Raw genomic sequence first — 19,253 nt, forward strand, 5'->3', positions numbered from 1 at the left:
ACAGAGCAAATAGAAGTTATTAGGAAGGATGCAGAGCAAACAGTGATGAAACCGCTTTTCTGGCATGGAGGGTCAAATGCCCACTGTCCACCTACATGGTGGAGAATAGAGCCAATATTTATGGAAGGAGGTAGCAGGGGGCCACTGGTGACTGTGCTGTTTGCTTGCCTCACACCTCCAAACTTGTGGAAATCTCTGTATGGAAAGACTTCATGATTAGAGCACCAATAGAAAGAGGGGCATGTGTGCCTAGGAAGAGCTGATCTTTTCAATGTGTCTCTTGTGACAGAAGCCAAATGCCAGAGCAAGAGCCAGAGGCAAAGCTGCGAATTGAAGCTAGATATCTGAGACTGGAGAGGAACAGCGGCTAGAACAGAGCAAGAGCAGGGGTTGGAAGCAAACTGGAGCAAGGCTGCAAGATGCATGGTATATATTGAGCACCTCCCGCTTGACTCGGGGGCCAAGCGTATAAGCAAGTCTGCTAAAGCAGCAGCCATTCAGGGACTGTGGCTACTCCATCCATTCTAAGACAGTGCAGCTGGGCTCATTAGTTGCCTAACAGTGAGGCTGGTCTGGGTGCAGGCCAGCACCTGTTCCAAGAAGGTCTGGACCCTGACAGCAAATAAATAAATGGATATTGAGGTTTTCTTTAAATCTGTATCTTTAAATAAAGTAACGTAATCAAGTTCTTGCAGTTTGTGCTGTTTAACTAAAACCCCTGTATCTGTTAAAGTTCCAGAGCAGATTATTGCTTCTTGACAATTTACACTTAATTAATAAATCCAGTATTTTCCTCATGCAACTTAAGTTGGCTGCAGTGTAGGGAGGTTGCTGTTGCTGGGAAAAACTGCAGGGAGAAAGGCTGCAGTCAGTCCCTGAGTGGAAGGAGTTGAAGGGCAACCCAGAGAGGGGGGAAGCCATATATATAGGAAGAAACCCAGGTAAACAGCAGCAGAGATGTAGGACTGTACAAGGACTGTGGCTGCTTATTACAGGGTCCCTGGGCTAGAACTTGGTATAACGGGCAGGTCTGGATTCCCTACCAGCCCCTGGGGAGTGGCACAGAGCATTGGAGAGGTCAGCCAGACAGCTGATCTGGAAAGACTGTGAATTCCCTGGAAAGGGAGGACTTCAGTGACCTGGCCAGAGGGCCAAGCCATGAAGAGGAGACTGCAGATCCTGGAGGGCTGCATAGCAAGAAAAGGCAGGAGAAGACACTGCTGAAGGGGGAGCACAAGCTGGATAATCCCCAGGATAGCCAGCAGGAGGCGTCACCAGTGGTGAGTGAACCTTGTGACAGATCATAATATATTTGTTCTCAGAATATACTATGATACAATTATTACTACAGTGTTAGGTTTATGCAGACTCTGAAATAACATGATTTTCATGCAGAGAGCACAGATGAGGCAGTACATTCCACTTATATGGAGAATGAAAAGATTGGAACTGTTAACCTTAGAAAGGAGACGAATAAGAGGGGGGCTGGTAAACATATACAAAATGATGAATGTTCTAGAAAGGGTAGATTGTGAGCTTTTGTTTTCACTGTCTCAGAACCCAAGGACATGGGGAGATTGATTGACAATGAAAGATACAAAATTCAAAACTAATAAAAGAAAATATTTTTGTCACACAGTGTGTGATTAGAATGTGGAACTCACTGCCACAAGGAGTAGCTGAGGCCAAGAACTTAACAAGATTCAAAATGGCATTGCACAGTTATAGAGATAACAAGAATAGCTAGCATTATAACAGTAAATGTTTCCAAAAATTTGGAAGGGATATTAAATCTAATGCTTCAGGGTTTAAGTCACTCTCTAGTTGCTAGAGATCAGGATGAGTCCTAATGTTGGGGGCAGATTACCCCATATCTACCCACTGCAGTGTTCTTATACCTTCCTCTGAAGCATCTGGTGCTGGCCACTGTCTGAGACAGGATATTGGACTACACGAATCATAGAATCATGGAATCATAGAATATCAGGGTTGGAAGGGACCCCAGAAGGTCATCTAGTCCAACCCCTGCTCGAAGCAGGACCAATTCCCAGTTAAATCGTCCCAGCCAGGGCTTTGTCAAGCCTGACCTTAAAAACCTCTAAGGAAGGAGATTCTACCACCTCCCTAGGTAACGCATTCCAGTGTTTCACCACCCTCATAGTGAAAAAGTTTTTCCTAATATCCAATCTAAACCTCCCCCACTGCAACTTGAGACCATTACTCCTCGTTCTGTCATCTGCTACCATTGAGAACAGTCTAGAGCCATCCTCTTTGGAACCCCCTTTCAGGTAGTTGAAAGCAGCTATCAAATCCCCCCTCATTCTTCTCTTCTGAAGACTAAACAATCCCAGTTCCCTCAGAATCTCCTCATAAGTCATGTGGTCCAGACCCCTAATCATTTTTGTTGCCCTTCGCTGGACTCTCTCCAATTTATCCACATCCTTCTTGTAGTGTGGGGCCCAAAACTAGACACAGTACTCCAGATGAGGCCTCACCAATGTCGAATAGAGGGGAACGATCACGTCCCTCGATCTGCTCGCTATGCCCCTACTTATACATCCCAAAATGCCATTGGCCTTCTTGGCAACAAGGGCACACTGCTGACTCATATCCAGCTTCTCATCCACTGTCACCCCTAGGTCCTTTTCCGCAGAACTGCTGCCTAGCCATTCGGCCCCTAGTCTGTAGCGGTGCATTGGATTCTTCCGTCCTAAGTGCAGGACCCTGCACTTATCCTTATTGAACCTCATCAGATTTCTTTTGGCCCAATCCTCCAATTTGTCTAGGTCCTTCTGTATCCTATCCCTCCCCTCCAGCGTATCTACCACTCCTCCCAGTTTAGTATCATCTGCAAATTTGCTGAGAGTGCAATCTACACCATCCTCCAGATCATTTATGAAGATATTGAACAAAACCGGCCCCAGGACCGACCCCTGGGGCACTCCACTTGACACCGGCTGCCAACTAGACATGGAGCCATTGATCACTACCCATTGAGCCCGACAATCTAGCCAGCTTTCTACCCACCTTATAGTGCATTCATCCAGCCCATACTTCCTTAACTTGCTGACAAGAATACTGTGGGAGACCGTGTCAAAAGCTTTGCTAAAGTCAAAGAATAATACATCCACGGCTTTCCCTTCATCCACAGAACCAGTAATCTCATCATAGAAGGCGATTAGATTAGTCAGGCATGACCTTCCCTTGGTGAATCCATGCTGGCTGTTCCTGATCACTTTCCTCTCATGCAAGTGCTTCAGGATTGATTCTTTGAGGACCTGCTCCATGATTTTTCCTGGGACTGAGGTGAGGCTGACTGGCCTGTAGTTCCCAGGATCCTCCTTCTTCCGTTTTTTAAAGATTGGCACTACATTAGCCTTTTTCCAGTCATCCGGGACTTCCCCCGTTCGCCACGAGTTTTCAAAGATAATGGCCAATGGCGGCAATCACAGCCGCCAATTCCTTCAGAACCCCAGGTCTGATCCAGTCTGGCAGTTCCTATGTTCCTACATTTCGGCTTCTACCAGGTTTTGAATGCAGAGCAGGGAGGGTTGAAGTGCCTTCAGAGGAGAACCTGAGCCATGGCTCCCTTCCCATCAGCAGGTCCTTCTCCTTCCTCCACAGTGGTGGGAGCAGAAGATACAGGAACTCAGGGAGACACTTTGGCAGGATGAAGCCTCAGGAGGGGATGATTGGAGCCAGACTTGTGGAGACATTGGTCAAAGGGAATATGGGTGAGACAGAGCCACAGGGAGGTCTTGGGTGGGGAGGATCTTGTTGGGGACTGGGGAACTGGGAAACTTTGGGAGACATTCCAGGAGGGGGTACAGGCTCAGGGAAGGACCTGGTGAAGGACAGTTTCACAGGGGGAGATTTGGGGAGCAGAGCTGCAAGGACTCCAAAGTGAGGGAATAAGCCAGAGTAAAGGTGTGTCAGCATGTGGGGCGTAGAGAAAGAAGACTGTGAGAATAAGAGTAAACCTCATGGTAACACTAGAGCTACAGTAGAGGAAAGTGTTATTGCCGTGGCAGATCCTTGGCCACATTCTCTGGCCCATTGTACTCCATTTGGGTGACCAGAGAGGTGAGACCCGGGATGGTCCATAACTCCCCTCCAGGGCACACTGCCGGGGAGGCACAGAAAGATTACCATGACATGCCTGCATTAGCAGCGGCTGACTATCCCCAGTTGAAAGCGGAGTTCCTGGCCCATTCAGGGGTGACAGCAGTGGTGTGGGTCCAAAGGTATCATGAGTGGAGGTCCCAACTGAGCAAGCCTCTGAGGTCCCAACTATTCGACCTCACCCACCTTGCATGGAAGTGGCTGCGACCTGAGGCCCGTATTCCAGAGGAAATTCTGGAGATTCTGGTCATAGACCGGTACATGAAGGGACTGCCATCGGACCTCTCTGTGCATGAGTAGGCCAGAATGACCCCTCCTCCTACAATGAGGTGGTTGCACTGCTGGAGAGACAGATGATGGCCAGGGAACTTTCCCGATCACCCAGAGGTTCCAAATCAAATGATCAGCCCCGATCCCAGGAGTTCGGACAACCTGGATTGAGATCCAGGGAAGCATCACTGGGGTAACAATGGGAGTGGTCCCTAAACTCCCATACCCCGTACTCATAGGGAAAGATTTCCTTGGGTTTGGAAGCTTGCTCCCACCAGAGGCGTTGGAGGCAGGAGAGGATTCTGAAGTTAATGAGTTGTCCAAAGCAGAATGCCACCTGCCAATTTTCTCTGAGGTGTCTAAAGATCTGTTCCCCGTTCCTGGGAGGGTCAGAAAAACCAAGGAGGAAATGAGGGCAGCTAAGGCCCTGGGAATCCGGATCCTGACTCAGGGCCAAAAGGCTGCCCTAGTAGGCATACAGACATGGGCAGCAGATAGGGAGGCTGCTCCAGCAGAAGAGGGACCCGAGGCTGGTACCAACCACGATGCCACCGAACTGGCAGAGCCTATGTATCCTAGTTTGATGCATACCCTATACCCCTCATAGACAAGTTAGTTGACTGACTGGGCAATACCTGGTTCCCTATCCACCCTGGATTTGACAAAGGGGTAACTGGCAGATCCCCCAGCCAAACAAGCAAAAGAAAAGACAGCTTTTTTCCACACTAGAGGGGCTATTTCTGTACACTGTTCTCCCCTTTGGGGTGCATGGGTCCCCAGCCACCTTCCAGCATGGTGGAAAAGCTGTTGTTCCCCTATGCCAGTTACACCACCACATACTTGGATGATGTGATCATCCATAGCCCAGACTGGGAGACCCACCTGGGAAAGGTGGAAGCAGTGCTGAACACCCTAAGGCAGGCCAGCCTCAGAGCCAATCTGGCCAAGTGTGTCATAGGGCTAGCAGAAGCCAAATACCTTGGATACATCATAGGAAGAGGCATAGTAAAGCCCCAACTAAATAAGATGGAGGCTATCCAAAACTGACCCCGACTGAACCGGAAAAAACAAGTCTGCGTGTTCCTAGGTGTAGAGGGGTACTACCGGTGATTTATCCCTCACTTCGCCACCAGAGCTAGTCCCCTGATGGACCTGGTAAAGGCCCAGGTCCCTAATGTGGTGAAATGGACCGACATGGCGGAGGGGGTGTTCACAGACCTGCAGATAGCCCTCTGCGGTAACCCCATGCTCATAGTCCCAGACTTTAATAAAGAATTCATTTTACAGACGAATGCATCCAAAGTGGTTTTGGGGGCTGTCCTGTCACAGATGGTCAGAGAGGACAAACGTCCAATCCTTTATCTTAGCAGAAAACTCCTTCCAAGGGATCAGAAATATGCAGTAGTAGAGGAGTGTCTTGCTGTCAAGTGGACCATGGAAAGTTTACGATATTACATGCTAAGCCAGCGATTTGTCCTTGTGACCGACCATGCCCCCTTCCAATGGATGCAGTGGAACAAAGAGAAGAATGCAATGGCCACAGGTGGTTCTTGTCCCTCCAATTGTTCCACTTCCGCATTCCACACAGGGCTGGAAGCCACCACAGCAATGCGAATGGCCTGTCACGGGTACACTGTCTGATGACCCAAGTTGCCCAACCTCATGGTGTTGAGCAGGGGGGAGGGATATGTGATGGGGTCAGGCCAGACGACTACAGCAGAATGCGGAAGGCAGATATATTAGCCCCAGGATAAGAAGGTCCTTTTCCCTTTGGTAACTGAACAGGGGTTACTCGAGGTTAATTAGGACACCTGGGGCCAATCAAGGGTCTGCCAGAACCTGTTAAAAGCCTCCCCTCCAGCAAGAGAAGGCCCCCTGTTAGGAGCTGAGGGAGGAAAGTGAGCTACTGGAGAGCTGGGCAGTGCAGATGCTGACAAGCATTTGGAGAGAAGCCACACAGGTGCAGAGGTGAAGGCCAGAAGGAACCCTGCCTAACAGGATGGATGGCCCTTCTGGGCCCCAGAGGTCTGAGGGAAGAGAGCCTGCCAGAGGGGAGAAACCGAAGCGGGTGTCTGGTCTGTTGCCACTACACCCCAGGCTCCCAGAGACTGAGAGGTTTCCCTGCCCCTCCACCCAGGTGTGTGGGGAAAAGAGGAGTACCCAGCCCACCTCTAAAAGGAAGTGTGGGACCCACCGAGGCGGAGAGGAAGCTCTGTCACACTTAGTTTTAATCTGAAGTTGCCTAGCTTCAGTTTCAAGTCATTAGAACTAATTATACCTTGTGCACTAGATTAAAAGCACTCACCTATCAGAAATCATCTTTCCATGTAAGTAAATGAGTGAAATGAGGAAGGCCAAATCACACATGGAGTTGCAGCTAGCAAGAGATATTAAGAGTAACAAGAAGGGTTTCTTCAGGTATGTTAGCAACAAGAAGAAAGTCAAGGAAAGTGTGGGGCCCTTACTGAATGAGGGAGGCAACCTAGTGACAGAGGATGTGGAAAAAGCTAATGTACTCAATGCTTTTTTTGCCTCTGTCTCCATGAACAAGGTCAGCTCCCAGACTACTGCACTGGGCAGCACAGCATGGGGAGGAGGTGACCGGCCCTCTGTGAAGAAAGAAGTGGTTCGGGACTATTTAGAAAAGCTGGACAAGCACAAGTCCATGGGGCCGGACGCATTGCATCCGAGAGTGCTAAAGGAGCTGGCGGATGTGATTGCAGAGCCATTGGCCATTATATTTGAAAACTCCTGGCGATTGGGTGAGATCCTGGATGGCTGGAAAAAGGCTAATGTAGTGCCCATCTTTAAAAAAGGGAAGAAGGAGGATCCTGAGAACTACAGGCCAGTCAGCCTCACCTCAGTCCCTGGAAAAATCATGGAGCAGGTCCTCAAGGAATCAATTCTGAAGGACTTTGAGGAGAGGGAAGTGATCAGGAACAGTCAGCATGGATTCACCAAGGGAAAGTCATGCCTGACTAATCTAATTGCCTTCTATGACAAGATAACTGGCTCTGTGGATGAGGCAAAAGCAGTGGATGTATTATTCTTTGACTTTAGCAAAGCTTTTGATACGGTCTCCCACAATATTCTTGCCAGCAAGTTAAAGAAGAATGGGCTCGATGAATGGACTATAAGGTGCATAGAAAGCTGGCTAGATCGTCGGGCTCAGTGGGTAGTGATCAACGGCTCCATGTATAGCTGGCAGCTGGTATCAAGCGGAGTGCTCCAAGGGTTGGTCCTGGGGCCGGTTTTGTTCAATACCTTCATTAATGATCTGGAGGATGGCGTGGACTGCACCCTGAGCAAGTTTGCAGATGACACTAAACTGGGAGGAGAGGTAGATATGCTGGAGGGTAGGGATAGGATACAGAGCGACCTAGACAAATTAGAGGATTGGGCCAAAAGAAATCTGATGAGGTTCAACAAGGACAAGTGCAGAGTCCTGCACTTAGGACGGAAGAATCCCATGTACCGCTCCAGACTAGGGACCGAATGGCTAGGCAGCAGTTCTGCAGAAAAGGACCTACGGGTTATAGTGGATGAGAAGATGGATATGAGTCAACAGTGTGCCCTTGTTGCCAAGAATGCTAACGGCATTTTGGGCTGTATAAGTAGGGGCATTGCCAGCAGATAGAGGGATGTGATCGTTCCCCTCTATTCGACACTGGTGAGGCCTCATCTGGAGTACTGTGTCCAGTTTTGGGCCCCACACTACAAGAAGGATGCGGAAAAATTGGAGAGAGTCCAGCGAAGGGCATCAAAATGATTAGGGGTCTGGAACACATGACTTATGAGGAGAGGCTGAGGGAACTGGGGATGTTTAGTCTTCAGAAGAGAAGAATGAGGGGGGATTTGATAGCTGCTTTCAACTACCTGAAAGGGGATTCCGAAGAGGATGGCTCTAGACAGTTTTTTTACTTTCTTTTCCCACAATAAGATATCAACCCCTTTCTGCAGGAGTGACATCTGTGTACATTTTCCTAAAGAGATTTCAAAAGTGTGCTTATTAGGACACCCCAGATGTACAGGTTAAGCTCCAAGTGTCTGCTCTGCAAGTGTGTGCATGCCTGCACTAGTCAAGTATGGCTGGGAAGACAGATGGGGTAATTTGCACTGCACACCTGTTTGGAAGTTACTATTATTTTTAAACTGCAAAATCTTGCAATCAAGAGGCTGGGATATAGCCACTGTATTCCAAGTGCCACTTCAGCAAAATATGTAAGAGTCTGTCTGGGACATGCATTAAAGTACTTATGCTTTTTTTTTAAGTTATGGTTAAACTTGGATGTATGTTACTTTCCAAAAAGTACACAGTGGACAACAGAAATCTTGCTAGCATGTTTTAGCAATGCAAGAAAAGGTCTTTATTCTGGTGCTAGAGTTCTGCATGCTAAGACCATGTGATCTATATATCATATATAGTCATAGATCTATGTTGAGCTGAATATGAACTCATATAATGATTAGTTGTGTCTTTGCCAAGCATTTGTGACCTCCAGAGACATATTGTAACTGATCATTAAGTGCAACTGACTCTCAACGACAGTTTACTTTTCTGGAATGGAAAGCCAGTGGAAATATAATTTGCTGGAGGCTACTTCCATCCTCCAGAGCTATACGCTGTTTCATTATCTCAGCACAGAGTTGTCAAAGCCAGGGAGCTGTACTGACCAACAGAGAAGGTGCAGGGAACCAGTGAGAGAAATGGAGTTGGGCAGCAGAGAAGTGGGTGTGTGGATGGCATAGTGGGTAGCCAGTTTGGGGCTCCTGCCTCAGCTCAGAGCAGATGGTAGTGCTATGGTGCGCGAAGTATGTGTGCCTCTGTGGGGCACTCCTAAGAAGGGAAGGAAGAAGACATTGAGAGTAAGAAAGCCAGAGGGGAGGATATCTGGGGGATGAACACCTATGTGGGGAGCAGGCGCCATGGCCATCTCTGTCCCAAACATTCATGGCCCCATTATTGTTACTACCTGCAACTTCTAGTAACACTCTATTGGCTCCAGCTCATATACTGAGCTTCTGGCCATCAGCCTGCAAGTCCCAGTATGAAGAACAAGCTATGATTCATTGACCTCAAAAGATTTATAGGTTGAGGCAGCTGCCAGAGGAGCTGACTTGGCAGCTGGACTTCTGCCACTGCTGCAAGCTCCCAGTCTCCCCCTCCCTTTGCCCTCTCCAAATATAAGGAGGGATCCTGGATGGACATTGGAGGCGGAAGTTTCTTATAATAAAATATGTTTTCCAGATCTCAAATCATTCTTGTAGCTTTTTTTCTGAGCCCTCTCCAGCTTTTCAGTATCTCTTCTAAAGCGTGGACACCAAAACAGGTCACAGTTCCAGAAGTGGTCTCAACAATGACATATTCAGAGGTAATATCACCTCCCTGCGCCTGCTTCATATTCCCCTCCTAACACACCCAAAGATCACATTAGCCATTTTAGTCACAGCGTTACAATGGGAGCTCATATTCACTTGGTTATCCATGACCCCCAAAGTCCTTTCCAGAGTCATTGCTAGCGAGAGTACACCTTGTCAGTGTAGCGGGGCAGTTACCCCACTCCTAGAAAAAAGGCTAGGCTGATTGGGGAAGGAGCCACTGCTGGGGCCACTTCCCAATCAGGCCACACTTGGCCCTGTTATAAGGGCTCAGGGAGGAGCTGGGTCAGTCTCTCTCTAGCTGTGGAGAGAGAAGGACCTAGCTGCCAGGGAGAAAAGGGTACCTGCAGTGGAGCAGGGCTGGGGAAAGGCCAGAGGAGCTGGGGAGCTCCGGCCTGGCAACTCCCCAGGTTGAGGCCTTGGTAAAGGCCTCTGCAGGGACTGGGGCTGGGAGGTGCAGCCCAGAGATAGGCAGAGGCAGCTGGTCCAACCCCCTTGCCAATGATGAGTGGCCATGACAGACTGCAGTCTGCCCCGGCGAGCGGGGGCTAGATGATGACTGGCAGTAGCCACTAAGGTGAGGTGGGGATAGAGGGTTGGAGGTTCCCCTGGGAGTGGAGACCCAGATTGTGGGTTACTGCTGGGGGGAAGAACCCTGAGGTAAAGGGCCACCTGGGTCTGGGAGGGACATGGGGGCCTGAGGCAGGTGAGACACCGGCCAGTAGGAGGCGCTCTGTACACTGGAGAGCTAATTCCTGAGATGACCAACAGGAGGCACCACACCAGTGAGTCTCGCTTGTCTACAGTCAGAATGAATTATGTTCTTAGCTCTCCTGCTTAGAGTCAAACCTCAGGTGGTCTATGGAATTCATTTGTGTAAAGTATTAAAATATGGTTCCCTCAACTGGACGTTTACCTTGTTTTTCCAGGATGTGGGTGGGCTTAGCACTTTAAAAAAAAAACCACTTAATCCTAAACCAACAAAGACTTTGGGGTGGGTAACAGTGTAACTCTTTGCACAAATCGCTTTCTAGTGGATGAAGAGATCCCAGGCTGCTTGTAGGTAAGGAGTTATCACATTCCTGCTTTATTTGTTTGGAAATATATGTTAATCAACATTTTTATATAGTTACTAGTGTCAGCTGATGTACATGAGCACATCAGAATTTACCAGCCGTAAGTACAAGGGGTATGACATGTACAGCAGTGACGGATTATTTTTCAGTAGGGTTGACAATTTTCCCCAGGAAGAGCAAGCTATCGGTGCTTCGATCAATAATCATCATCAGGAAGAGCCTGTCGAATTGAATGACCGGAGGAAGAGATGTAGGAACCATTTCTATGACAGTGACTGCTGCTGCTTCAGTGCCATTCTCATGAACATTCAGCAGGGCCTTGTGAACAGCCTGCAAGGAAACGAAGCAAACATTACAGTCTAAGCACAGAAAAGTGGGCAGTGGTTGAAAATGAACACGCTCACTTTTAAACCAGAGCTCTTTGGAAAATCAGCTGTTAAGACATGGGCCCAATAAGAGCAGGACTGATGGAGCACAATGGAAGAAATACAGACAGCATTCCCAATGCGTTCATTAGGAGCTTTGTCTGTGTAAGTAAGTACTGCAGGGTTAGGTGCATCAATATTAAAAGACTGAGCTGGAAGAATCAAATCACTACAAAGGGTATCTCCTATTCACTACTCCTCAGCACAGACGAATAGTCTCTCAGAATCTGAAATAGATGTCTAGTGAAGAATTAATTTACAGCAGAAAATTGGATTAGATTCAGGAGAAATGATGACCTCAGAGGGAAAGGAACCAGCTAGCTGAGCTCCAGGTATCCATTCATATGTCTAAGTTCAAATAGTGATTGATTTCTTTGTAAAAAGTTCTGTATTTGGAACTCTCTGTATTGTGCCTAATGTGATCTAAAGTATATTCTTTGCCAATGTTGGTTTAAATTGGAGATTATTGTGGGTTATTATATTTTAGTTGTCAGTAATAGTTAAACTCTTTTTCTGTGTGCACTCATGTGTCTTCATAGTGTCTGGAAATATTAAAAATTTACCACAGTGTTAGATGTAATGAACAAACGTTATCTGTGATGAGCAAGTTATTGCGTCTTTCTAGGAAAGATAGCTTTTCTCAGGTCCACTCCTGCCTACATTAATAGCACTGGGAGTCTTGCCAGTGATCTCTACGGGAGCAGGATTAGGTCATTTATAGTTATAAAATATACACATTTTAAAACAATGGGCCAAATCCTCAGCAACTGATGACATCATAACCAGCTGATGAATGAATCTCAGGATAGTCTTCCCAGCCTGTGTCCTAAGGCGCAAGTCTTGGGGATAAGCGGCATGGCTAAAGTTCCTCTATGCCCAGTGAGCCCTTGACATTGGAAGGCCCCTTGGGGGCCTCTCAATAGACAGCCTGAGTTTGAATAACCATCAGGCTGCTCTAGTTTATGACTAAGAATGTGATTATGTCACTCTGGTCACCACTGTCAAGAAATCTGAGTTTTGCCATTTTATTTCAACTTTTCCAGGACAGTGATGACGTTTTGTGGTCCCTTGAATTTTAACATTTATATGGACCCTGCTGCCAAGCATTACAGTTTATTAGTTCAGTTTGATCTAGTCCTCTTTGAAATGGGAATAGATAAAAGTGAACTAATGAACTGTTAATGTTACAGTTGCTGACAAAAGTAATTTAGCCAACTGTCAATGCCCAGCAGCAGGGTCCACACAAACAGGTGGTTAATTCACTTTGATCAACTGCTTTGGGTTAACAGTTTGTTAGTTTGCTTCGACTTCGTCCCATTTCAAAGATGAACGAACAACTGTTATTGTGCATCAGCAGGGTCCACACTGTTGCTCTGACCATTGTGCAAAATTACCTATTTTTTACCATGACTGTGCTGTGAATGATGCATAATTTTACTGTGACAAAATTGTATCCATATTTATGACCTATCTACCAGCTCCATAGTTATCAGTGTTTAAAAATAGCATGAGGGTAATGATGACCATATGCCAAGCTGTACTGAACATAGCTTAGACACTGCCCAGGGTGAGGGTGATTTAGGTGCAGACAAATCCATTTACACCACCTCTGTTTACAAACTTACTTTTGAAACCTTCAGCCTGGGATTCTCAGTGATTCCAGACAGATTAGCATGGTCCTCCAATACATCGATCACACCCAATCTCTTGAATATCTCTTTGATGTCATAGGAGCCCAAAATCGAAAATTTTGGAATGTACAGTTCTATTCTTCTGTTGAAGGCAATATAAGATAACCCTGTGGAGTACCTGCTAGATAGCGATGCCTGAAATAGTTCTTGGGAATGCCAAGAAGTCCACTGGCATTTTTTACGTTCTTTTGGGAGCAAATCCAGTCCCCAGTGCTCTGGCTGTAGAGAAACCCTTGTCAACATAACTGACACCATTCTTCCGTGAAGCGTGAGGCTGAATTGGGAGGGCCATGTAGGGATGTGGTACCTCTATATAGTAAACAACCCCGTTCAGTGCAAATTCCTTTTACAGCAGTACAGAGGATTGGGTTCCTCCTGAGGTGCAGCATCTGGGATGGAGGGACTTGCCACTGCATGGATTCTCCTATTTTTCACCCTTTGGGGGGGGCACCCAAGAGCTTACTGAGCATGAGTCTGAAAGGTGTTTTTATGGAGCAGCTCTGCAGCTATTCTACAGCCCAATGGGACAGAGGGGGGATGTTCTAACCACCTGCCGCCTTCCTATCGGCTCAGCCTCTAAACCCGTTACACAGCCTGATACTAGTCTCTGGTTTTCCCTCTTTGGAATAGTACACGAGGATCGTGAATCTATTGAAGAGATGAGACTTCTCATAATCCCTCTGATCATTCTTCTGGGCAGTGAGGAACACTTGAAAAATTGCTTCCTTTCCAAAACATCCATTCCATAAGGTTGCATCAATATCTTTATTCAACAGACTATTACTGTTCATGGCAAGGAATCAAAGAAGTTGGAGATGGAAAACACCCATTTTGGCCATCTTGTCTATTCCCCCTGCCCTGCTCCCTGACAATGAAGGTTTCGACCTTACAATATACATTTGAGTTCTTTATCCTGTCCAGTTCTAATTCTTTTTTAAAATTCTGTCATGTCCTTAGGGCAGTGTTTCCCAAACTTGGGACACCGCTTGTTCAGGGAAAGCCCCTGGCGGGCTGGGCCGGTTTGTTTACCTGCTGCGTATGCAGGTTCAGCCAATCGTGGCTCCCACTGGCCGCGGTTTGCCGCTGCAGGCCAATGGCGGCTATGGGAAGCGGCGGCCTGTACATCCCTCAGCCCGCGCCGCTTCCCGCAGCCCCCATTGGCCTGTAGCGGCGAACCGCGGCCAGTGGGAGCCACGATCGGCTGAACCTGCGGACGCGGCAGGTAAACAAACCGGCCCAGCCCACCAGGGGCTTTCCCTGAAAAAGCGGCGTCCCAAGCTTGGGAAACACTGCCTTAGGGAGACCCTTCCTCAGGCCTCTTTGTTAAGTAATGTTTCATGATATTTGGATTACATTTTCTTTTCCTTGATTTCACGCCTAATTATTTTCCTTTGCTTACCACTCCTACTACTTGCTGCTGCAGGCACTGAATCAACAGCAGAAATCCCATTGATTTTAAGGATGCTGGACCAGAGCCTGTATCACTAAGCAATTCCTGTCTCTGCTTGATGTTTGCTATTTCTCTGTGTGCCCAGAGCAATGAAATTTGGGGTGTGCAAGTAAAATATCAACACCTGCATCATGATAAATGGTGAACAAGTAGAATTTGTATTGGGCCCAATAAATTCCCATGGGTATTTACAATGCTGTCATCAGCCTTAGTCATCATTTGCCTGCATTGTGCATATTTATGCATTTCCTCTTAAAATTCTTCTCTCCAATCACTGTTTATTTTTTCTGACTTCTCTGATTTCCCAAGACTCATTGACATAGTTCTGGAATTAAGGTGCCCAGCACTGAATTATGTTTCACTGTACACGCAATCTCAGCAGTGCTCTGTAGCCCCTGGAATCTCTGCATATGCAGCTCAATATTACATTGGTTTACTTTTGCTGTCACCTCACATTGCAAATTTATTTCTCATTTCTTTCTGCTCTCACCTACATTGTCTTCAGCAATACTGATTTCCAGCTACCTCCCTCCCTTTGAACATCTGTATCTTGGATTATTTTTTCCTGCTGAATTAGCGTACATTTTTCCAGATCAAGTCTTTGTGTGGAATAGCCTGCTGAACTCCAGGCAGACATTATAGCCACATTCCCTGGACCTGATTCTGCTCTCACTTACATCAGTGAGAATCAGGAATAACTCACTGAAGTCAATGGAGTGACACCACTGTAAAATAGGTGTGAGATCAGAATCAGGCCTACCCTGTTTTTTTTATCTTGTCATTTGATACAAAAGCGTGAGTCCCAGCCAAGGTGTCAAAGTGTTTTACAAATATCAGTGAGTTAAGTCTTACAATGGCAGCTAGATGTCATCCTCCACCTTTTTAAGGATGGTGTAACTGTGGCAGTGTAAAGGTAAGGGCTCAAGAATAAGTAGAAAGTCTCTGGCAGAAATGGGAATAGCCCCTAGATCTCCTGACTCTCAGTCCTGTCCCTTAACCACAAGACCATCCTGATTTCTATGGCAGTGCCTACTTGTTGAAAGTAAAAAGCATCACAGCTTTATTTTTGTTTTGTTCTTTATGGCCATTGCATCCCTGAAACCTCCAATGAGCCAATATAATGATACTGTGGCACCTAGTTTAATTTTGTCTACAATTTGGATTCTATTCTATATCTACAGTAAAACATCCAAGCAGAAAATAAGCATTACCTTTGTTTAAGTGACAGGTTTCAGAGTAGCAGCCGTGTTAGTCTGTATTCGCAGAAAGAAAAGGAGTACTTGTGGCACCTTAGAGACTAACCAATTTATTTGAGCATAAGCTTTCGTGAGCTACAGCTAGCTCACTTATGCATCCGATGAAGTGAGCTGTAACTCACGAAAGCTTATGCTCAAATAAATTGGTTAGTCTTTAAGGTGCCACAAGTACTCCTTTTCTTTGTTCAAGTGATTTTACCCATTTAAACGCAGTTTCTTTCAACAGAGCATCCTCCACTTGCTTCATTTTTCCTTTATCAGGCAGATAAATAATGCTGTAGCATTTCCATTATAAGGTATTTCCACCAGCTGACAAGACAACTCCTTATCATAGTGACTGTTATAATATCCATCTCGGGTCATCGTATTTACTTTAAATGATGTTTTCCTATCCACAAAAAAGTCTGCTTTATGGGTGAGCGAATCGCTGAAAGGATTTTTCCAGTAGGCTGTGAAAGAATGCAATTGACTATAGTGTGAAAGAGGATTTATTAGTATAAACCACACTAAATCAAATATAATGAATCTATATTTATAGATTCAAGGTAACTCAAAGTCAATTTTCCTAAGGGGATTTTTGTTTTCCATCATGTTAGTAAGACTCTTTCAATAGTATAATGGGCACCTCTAATGTGTTGAGACTTTGTATGGGCTGTTAAAAGTTCTGAAGAAAACCATGAAATGAAATTAAGTAATCCTGTTATTTTCTTCTGAGTTGTATTTTTGAGGCAGTTCCACATGAGGCTGCTTTCTGACAATTTACAGGTAATTAATGTTTTTTTTCTATGAGTTTTAAACTTTTAGAGCAAGATTGACATGGGGAATTTAGGTGTTGCAATGCATCGTTATTTAGGTTCTTGAAGAGAAAAAGGGAGAATATTTTTCCTTTGATAGCTTATGTGTCTCCATAAATAGAGCAGCTGTTAACATGATTTCTCTCTTGTGATTTCTAGAACAAGTAGTTTTGGACTAAATCTCACAAATTAAATACAAAATTATTTGCATTTCCATAGCTTAAAGCCTCTGAAAGAGCTATAAAAATATTAAGGAGCTAAGCTTCAGAACACCCCTGCAAAGGAGGTATTACTATCTTCACAGTACAGATGGAGAAACCAAGGTACAGTGAGCTTATGTGACATACCCAAGGTTGCACAGCGAGTCTGTGACAGAGGTGGAATCAGAACTCATATTTTAGCCATAGCACCATCCTTTCCCTCCACTACACATTACCAGGGCAATGCTTGAGACACCCACTCAAGTCTGGTCTTGCATAGAAGATAATGGTTACGCTGTTTTCTAATTTACTTTTAAATCATCATGACTCAGTCATTGCTATATTGAGAACAGAATCACCCCACCCTTGATAGGATTAACTAAAATACCAGGATTTTTTTTCCCACAACTTTAACAAGATTTAGGAGGTAGTTACTGTTCAGCTGAATACCATTCCATTTTAAGAGGTTGATTTCCAGGCCTTAAAATCACCTTTTCATGTGTTCTGTGTACATTTGCTCAACATATCTGACAAATCACTAAGTAAAGTTGTTTATCAAATACACATTCAATTTGGATTCCAGATACTGCAAGATTTTAAAGAAAATGTCCCTACTCTTTTTTGCAAAGAATGGATAGGTGCTGTTTTCTCTCCTTATATAACAGCGCAAGAAGTCACCATAATCTGATAGGTGTACGGCCACCATCTCCTACCAAAATGAGAACGTGCATGTGATTACAACAATTCACGAAGAGACTTAGCCGTTAATTTTTCTGCATATTTCATATTGGATCATGAAATGAATGGCAGAACAAATTTTTCAAACATGAATACATAAAGCCAGTCACAACTGACCTGGTCTTCAGATATCCTGAGCACTGTAGCCCCCATTGACTTCAAAGAGAGTCTAGTAGTTCTAATAATGTCACCACTTACATTTAGGTGCCTAATTATGACTTAAGGGGCCTAATGGCAGATACCAAGTTTTGACATTTTTTCATATAATCCTCCTGGAAAAGCTTTCCAGACATAATTATTTTCAATAGGCCTAACAATCTGTTAAATACATTTTAAAATGATTGGGGATTTTTGTGTTTTGTTTCAGATTACAAATCAGACACTGAAAGTTTATATTGTCAATAAGTAGTCATTGGTATAACATGTCTCGCCTTTAAAGTAAACATAGTTGACAAGAACTATTAGAGTGAGTGGATCAAGACCCTGGACTAAGTTTGCAATTTTCCCATGGGTTTTCTTCTCTATACGATCATTGATCTCTTTCTCAGCCTCTGGAGAATTCTGGAAATTACTGGGAAAAGCTTCTGCGTCATATAAGCTTTTGATGTCATCCAAAAACTTCTGTAGCAGTATCAGTTTCTCATCAACAAAAAGGGCATTTCCCCAGATTCAGCTGGACCTCACTGTCAGGACGGTTTAGCAAGTGAATGAGATCATGAAAACCTTCATGTATCTCCTTCTCCTCAATCTCTGTCAGGTTAAAGGCGAGTCCTTCCAGAATCTGAGTCAGTGTGGTTGATTTAGCACCTAGAGCCACCATGGCTAAAACAGTGGAGATGCTCAAAGGAGAGAAGAAAATATTCTTCTCAACTGAATCTGATGTAACCTGCTTGTAGAATCTAAGTGCAAAGTCAGCATTGCTGGGAGCTATTTTGGAACAAGCTGGTGGTTTGCTTTTAGGATTTCCTTCAACACTGGGATGATGTTCCTGGGCCTTTGTGTCATCATGGTGGTCAGGGTCATCATGACAATGGACAACTGCAAGAAGTCCAACAAGTAACAAACACAGATAAAGGGTTGGCTTCATTTTCCTTTGGAACAACTCTATGAAGAAAGAATGAAAGTCATTATATCTATGGACTAGTGTAATGAAATTGTTCTTTTTCTATGTAAAATTAGACCTAGTGATTATTTTCCAGATATTATTTTTCCTGTTGTCTCACTCTGCTATTACTGATGCATTTAGAGAGGGTCCTTCCCCTTGCTTTTCTTGCAATTCTCAGATATTTCTCCCCACCTCCCTTCAAGTCAGTAAGCCTTCAAGAAACTGGAGGCTTATGGAAAGGAAAGGGGATTGGCCTTATTAGACAGTCAGATGTGAGACAGCTATGTCCATCTTTGAAGTCAGAGAAAGGGAACAAGTGAGGTAGGCATGACATTTTTAATCTGAATCTGAATAGAGTGGACAGAGAGGGACCATGTCTGGAACAGTTTATTTCCTCTGAAACAGTTCACCCACGCTTGTCTTTAAGAACCATCATGTTTGTTAGTATTAATAGGTTTGTAAAAAGGTGCATATCAAATTATGTTTGTCTTTCTATAACAGCACAGCTATATCAAAACCTTTCTAATGATTCTGTAACAATAAAAACCATACTGGGCTCAGTTCTCCCCTATTCCTGAGCCCCACTTGTGACATATGAAGCAAACAGTCATGGGGAGCTAGTTACAGCTCCCTGAATCAGAACCAACTTGGGCCACATATGGGTTAGAGTAGCAGCTGGGCTACTCTATCTCATACAAGTGTCACATTGGAATAGTGGAGATCCATGACCCCAGCAACTGGATCTGC

General features: G+C 45.2%; 1 pseudogene across 1 annotated transcript; it reads right to left on the reverse strand.

Annotated features, from left to right (window-relative positions):
• Positions 1-10,781: 10,781 nt before the first annotated feature.
• LOC311522592 (alpha-1-antitrypsin pseudogene) lies at positions 10,782-18,488 on the reverse strand (annotated as a pseudogene). The gene is made up of 3 exons: positions 17,833-18,488; positions 15,869-16,118; positions 10,782-11,264 (listed from the first exon to the last, which is right to left on the reverse strand). The product of its transcript is annotated as an alpha-1-antitrypsin pseudogene (transcript).
• Positions 18,489-19,253: the final 765 nt, after the last annotated feature.

Source organism: Lepidochelys olivacea (genome assembly GCF_965140295.1).
Source record: "Lepidochelys olivacea isolate rLepOli2 genome assembly, chromosome: 6".
In the NCBI taxonomy this organism is placed as follows: Eukaryota; Metazoa; Chordata; order Testudines; family Cheloniidae; genus Lepidochelys; species Lepidochelys olivacea.